Source organism: Cebus imitator, unplaced genomic scaffold, assembly GCF_001604975.1.
Source record: "Cebus imitator isolate Cc_AM_T3 unplaced genomic scaffold, Cebus_imitator-1.0 Scaffold80, whole genome shotgun sequence".
Classification (NCBI taxonomy): domain Eukaryota; kingdom Metazoa; phylum Chordata; class Mammalia; order Primates; family Cebidae; genus Cebus; species Cebus imitator.
Window position 1 is genome coordinate 2,806,377 of NW_016107395.1, and position 6,527 is coordinate 2,812,903.

General features: G+C 40.6%; 1 pseudogene; it reads left to right on the plus strand.

Moving 5' to 3' along the window:
- Positions 1 to 50: 50 nt before the first annotated feature.
- On the plus strand, positions 51 to 854 carry LOC108307673 (annotated as a pseudogene).
- Positions 855 to 6,527: the final 5,673 nt, after the last annotated feature.

Here is a 6,527-nt window from a genome sequence, read left to right on the forward strand (position 1 = left end):
AAATTCCTGACCTCAAGTGATCTGCCCCTTTTGGCCTCCCAAAGTGCTAGGATTACAGGCTGAGCCACTGCACCTGGCTGGCATGACCTGTTTTAGTCTGTGCAAACGTGGCTACTTGCACTAAAGTGACAAATAGTTGTAGTGCGCCTTTGCTTTTTTTTTCTCTTGACTTCTTAGTATGTGGATCTCTTTTCTACATTCAGAGAATTCCCTGTGAACATTTCTTGATGTCTTCCTTCCACAATAAGAAGATGGGAGCAACAGATAATCGCTTTCCCAGATCACCTAACAGTTGGAAAGAAAGCATATGACCTAGGTTCAGCCAGTCAGATGCATCTAAGTGGGACTTTTAATCTGAAGCTAGTGTTGGAAAGAAGCAAGGCAAGTGGATAGTTCTTTCTGACAATGGCTGCCATGGCTGCATTGTCTGTTCTCTAGGGGCAAAGGCCAAGAGACTCCCAGCAGCACCAGCTCTCCTGCACCATGGGCTCCGTCTCTGAGCTCACCTGCATCTACTCAGCACCCATTCTGCATGATGAGGTGACCATCATGGAAGATAAGATGAATGCCACCATTAAAGTAGCTGGTGTAAATGTTGAACCTTTCTGGCCTGGCTTGTTTGCAGAGGCCCTGGACAATGTCAACATCAAGAGCCTCATATGTGATGGAGAGGCCGGTGGACCTGCTCCAGCACCTGGTGCTGCACCAACAGGAGGTCCTGCTCCCTCCACCACTGCAGCCCAAGCTGAAGAGAAGAAAGTGGAACCAAAGAAAGAAGAATCCGAGGAGTCTGATGATGCATGGGCTTTGGTCTTTTTGGACTAAACCTCTTTTGTAACATGTTCGATAAATAGCCAGACTCTTAAAACACACACACACACACACACACACACACACACACGCACACACATAACTTGTTATTTCATAACCCATATGGGCACTGGGAGATTACAAACATGGAATTTTAACTGATATGTGTTATAATCCAACTATGCCTGTGTCTTTTTTTAATCCATCCTTGTGAAATCCAGAAAAGTAATATGAAAATGACATGGACCTTGTTGAAGGGGGTGCCACATGGAGAACATCATTGTCAATACTCCTGGCCTCTCCATACCCACTTACTCCCTCTTCCTCCAAGAGGAAAGACTGATTTACCCATTTAAGGATCGGAAGAAGAAACAGGAAGTTGTGGCCCAACTGGTTCCCCTCCCTCTTGGGAGCCACCTCCAGCCTGCATGAACTCTGTTGCCCTTACCATGTAGTAAGCTTGCAGTACCAGCCCTGCCCTTCTGAAAGAGGCCTGTCCTGGTACACCCTTGCCTGTGCCTGGGAGGGTGAGTCTGCAATTCAGAGGTTCAGCCTTAGGAAGCCCACTAATACTGTACACACCAGGACCATGTCCTTTACCTTGACTCTTAGCAGTAATATAGGCAAACTTTAGTCTTACTCAGCAATCGTTTGAGAACTTGACAGGGAGAAGAGGACAGTTTTTAAATGTAGCCCTGGCAGACTCAAACAGATTTATGCGAAGTATTTCCATTTGTACTTTCAATGTAAAATTCTAAGGCTGGGTGCTGTGGCTCATGCGTGTAATCCCAGCACTTTGGGAGGCTGAGGCGGATGGATTGCTTGAGGGCAGGAGTTCAAGACCAGCCTGGCCAACATGGTGAAACCTCTTCTCTACTAAAAATACAAAAAATTAGCCAGGCATGGTGGGCATGCACCTGTAGTCCCAGCTATTGGGAGGCTGAGGTAGGAGAATCGCTTGAATCTGGGAGGAGGAAGGTTGCAGTGAGCCAAGATTGCACCACTGCCCTCCAGCCAAGGTGACAGAGAGAGACTCTGTCTCAAAACAAAAAACAAAAATAAAAACAAACAAACAAAAAAACCAAAGTAAAATACTAAAAGTTTGATATCTATCTAGTTTGCTATTTTTTTTCCTTCTTGTCTCATTCTGAATCCAATCAGGAAAGAGGAAACACAGTAATTTAAATAGGAAAGGTTTAATATAAACAATTATGCATTAAATGATGAGATTGGTGTACCTGGATTGACTAGTCAAGAGAAAATTCTAAATACAGGAATAGCAGATAAAAAGGAGCAGCCACTATCCCTAGGTCCCTTAGGTGAGATGGAGCATCCAAGGAAAAGCCCCTGCATTGGGCTGACAGCCAGGCTTTGTTGGAGAGAGCTTGGCTGTGGCTCATGGAACGGCACAGAAGTCCCTATGGTGGCATGTCCTCTGGAATTTGTTGGAAATTTATCCTCCAGGGTGCTGGGTAAAATTGTTGGGACTCACCAGAGGCACTGGGCTACAAAGCTGCTCAAGACTGGGGGCTGGTGTTGGAAAGGGGAGTGCTGCTGGCCTCTGGGGTCTACTGCCTCATCCCACACCCCACACACTCGGCTCTTGCAGGAGCCTGCTGAGAGGGGCACAGGGAATCAGAAAGCAAAACCCCTTTTTGCCTCTTGCAATGTCTTTCTAGAATCCCTCCACTGACAAAGCTTAACATCATGCCAGCTGGCAAAGGAAAAATCTTTGAAGGTCCCAGAACTGTTTTCACAGGGCAGGCAAATTCACAGTGAATTTGGAGCTGAGAGGAAACAAACTCATAGCCAATTCTCCTGGATATTGATTTGGCTATATTTTATGGTGATATTAAGTTAATTGTATCTTCTGACACTCTTATCCACTTTTGAAAATTCAGGGTAATCCAGCACTAAAGTAGTGGATGTCTGTGCTTACTCAAAGGCCTCTTCTGAGAATCTGGAGTTGATTTTTGTATTTTCTGTTGTTCCCATAAGGAATATTGAGAGCTTTTTTTCTTTTCCAATAGCTGGTTATGTACTCAGACGATATTGAAAAGTTCTGCTAGATTTTTCAATCACTCTTTTATTTCCTTCCCAAGAAAATCTTGCTTCTGTTGTTTCTTCTCTTAGACTTTCTATTTTTATGGATGTGTGATTTTTTACACAATCTATTTCTACCATTTCAGTTAAATTTTCACAAGGGAGCAAATGTCAAAGTATATTCAATTCATATTTTTACTTGGAAGTCTCTGTCCTGCTTTTAGGTGGTTTGTCTGCTAAAGGAGGTAGCCCATCCACTCTCATCCTCAGAAGCTGTTATCAGTCCATGCTGTCCCCAACTTCATAGAGCATATGTCACATTCTTAGGGGTCCCATTGAAGCCCCATCTCATTTGAGGTAAGGAAATCAAAGCATACCTTTCTTCAAGGAAACTTTCCTCACTATATTGTGTGAGCCCTCCTTTTTTCAATTCTTTCAGGGTTCAATCAGAGAAACTGAACCAACAGGAGATATATAGTAGAAGATTTACTACAAGCAATTGACTTACACAATTGTGGGGACTGGCCACGCAGATCTGGAAGGCAAGCCATCAGGAACAGCAAGCTGGAGCTTCGAGCAGCAGCTGCAGCAGCACGTGAAATTGCTTTTTCTTCAGGGAAGTCTCAGCTTTGCTTTTTAAGCTTTTCAACAGGTTAAAACCAGCCCATCCAGATTATCGAGATAATGTCTCTAATGTCAACTGCTATGGACTTTATGTCTACCAAATGCCTTCTCAGCAACACCAAATTAGTGTTTGATTAAATAACTGGGAACTGTAGAGTAGCCTAGACAAGTTGACCCTAAAACTGACCATCACACCCTTATTATGGGTTGGGTGTTTTCAGAATTGTGAATCCAAACCAGTGCTTGAGTATTTCCTTTGAAAATCTGCATCTCCAGCATTTCTTACAGCAACAAATAATATTTTTCCAAAAAGCGACCCAGAAGTTGGAAGAAGCTCTTCACAAATATGGCAGTGTTTAATGACTGGACATTGGATTGTGACTTTTTTCATTTCAAGGATAATTTCTACAGCAGAATGAAAACTGCTATCAAAGAGCTATTGCTAACTATCAGTAGTGATACAAGGATGGTTTTGTATTCAACTGAAACCCAGCTGAATTTATAATTATGTAGGAAATAAACAGCTAATATGGTTATATAATAGAAACAGTATCAAACATTGTAACTGAATTATGTATGCCTACATTACCATTGTTAACTTTTAGAATAATGATTATACTATTTGCCTATTGCTTTTTGAAGTATGGGTATTTTAGTGTACATTTTATAGATCTCAAAACCCATGAAATGTCTCAAAGAACCTGGCTGGATAAAAGCCTGCTGTGGATGCCTTTTTACTCTCATAGATTGGGATGACCTAAATTTAACCTATTCTCTGTTTATAAACTCCAACTAGAGCAGCTATGTGACTTTGTGCCTTTAGACATTTCTCCTGGTCCCTTCCTGACCTTTTTAAAGTAAGCAACAGCTTTTCTGATTGAAAGAGTGAAAGGCCAGTGCATATAATGACAAACTGATGATAACCTCGTATTGGCAGTAGTGGGTGGGGTGGGATGGGGTGGAAGGATCAGCTGCCATAAATTTGCACAGCAAGTATTATCTCCTGATAAGATGCTGGTGAATGCAGGGAAATGCAACTCATTGTTCACCTTTGGATATAAAGTCTATTAGGGAAGAAATGGTGCCATTATTCCCTTAGATGCAACAGTAGCATAGCCTCTTCACCCAGGCATCCCGATAGCTTGGCATGACGATTTCAGCAAACATGTCTCACAACATGAGAAGGGGGAGTCTAAGTCAGGAATAAAAGTATGGAATCATTGACAACACACACTCAGCTTCAGTTCTTAGAAGGGTTTTGTTTTTGTTTTTAGCTTGAAGATTTTCTTTTAATATTCAGTTTTTTTTTAAAAATGGATCTACACTGTTAACTGATTGAGACTCCACTGTGATTCACTCATTTACTTAAAAACTTTTCAGGGATGTCTGTAAATTTCAGTGTTATATGTCATGAAAAGTGGTGTTGACTGATCTAAGGATGAACCAGAAATAATTTTTGCTATACCAAATACTGATGGAAAAAAGATAATTGATTTATACTGTGTTTTTTTTTAAAGCATTGATAAGTCCTTCAGGATATTTAACTTTAAATTTATTTTAAATATATTCTTTTATTATTATAAGGGTAATACAGATGGCTGATAAATACCAAAAATATTCAAAAGCAGCTTAATGTAAAAAACACAAAGAGATTCTAGCTTGTAGTGCCACAATCTCAATGTTTTCATAATTGCTGAGCTAACTAATGTGACTGAGTTTACAGATTTAAAAAGTGTCACTGTTAAAGTATCTACTGTTTTTATGAAGTCAAACTTATACTGCCTCAGAAATCTCTGGGTACTGAAATGGTAACACGGAAGTGAAGAGATTTGAAATATCAGTACGTCACAAAGATTAAAGAAAAGGATCAGTTTGTAGGTACTTATAAAAAGAAAGGGTTAATGAAATAATACTCAACAGCACATTTACTCTCTAAAAAGTAGTTTCATATGGGTATCAGATTATCATAATTTTGATATTTGGCCAAAATTTCGTACGTTAAGTTACTTAGAGCCAGGTTTAACATCATAAACATTATGTGGCTTTGCCTTAAAAATAGATATGTGGAACTGTAACCAAATATATTGTTCTCTAAAACTTGTTGATTGTCATATAAATAAAACCCATATGTATATCTAAATGTTAATTTTCCAGAAGTTTGGAAATTATAACGATAGCATTTAAGTTTGAGTCTGTATTGGACAAATAAGCACCATGCTTTTCAAATGACTTAAAGATTACTTTTATTTGCCTCTTAAAAAAAAAAGAAAATCCATATCTCATTCTGACACTCACTTTGGAACTTTATACCTATCATATTGCGTTAATTTCCATATGTACCCTCTTGGTGATCAGCATAAGAGAGCATTTCAGACTAATGGGCCTCCTGTTGTAGAGTTTCCTGAAGTTCCTAGCTTACCCTCTTCTTGCTCCATTACTCACTGCTCAGGACATCTCTTGACCTTCCTTGTTCTTAAACTGGCTGCAAGTTCTACAGTTATGGCTTAACCCCTATGCATGTCTCATACCTCTTGGCTCACACATTTAACCATTCTTTTGGTGATGCTTACGTTGTACTGTCAGCCCCACATTCACATAGACCACTTTGGATTTCCCAATGTGTTCCCACCCCATTCAACATGGGGTTTCACCATGTTGGCCAGGCTGGTATTGAACTCCTGACTTCAGGTGATCCACCTGCCTCGGCCTCCCAAAGTGCTGGGATTACAGCACTGGGTAAAGGGTGGCTCTACCTTCTCACCGTTCTGAACTGGAGAACACCAAGCCAGGTAAAGTCCCACATCTTCTCTGCCAGTGGCACAAACCAGGCATTTCTCATTACTTAGGGAATTAAGTACCAAAGCTAGAGTCATCCAAAGTCTTTTGTCCATAGTATTCTGGCCTATTCTTGCAGAATTTTCTTACCAAACCAAATTATTTGCTCTTTCTTAACTTCAATCTCTGTATTCCCACATTTCTGACTTGGTTTTTGCTCTTCCTCTGTCTAGAATGCCCGGCCACCCCATCTCTACCCACCAAAGTCTCACCCA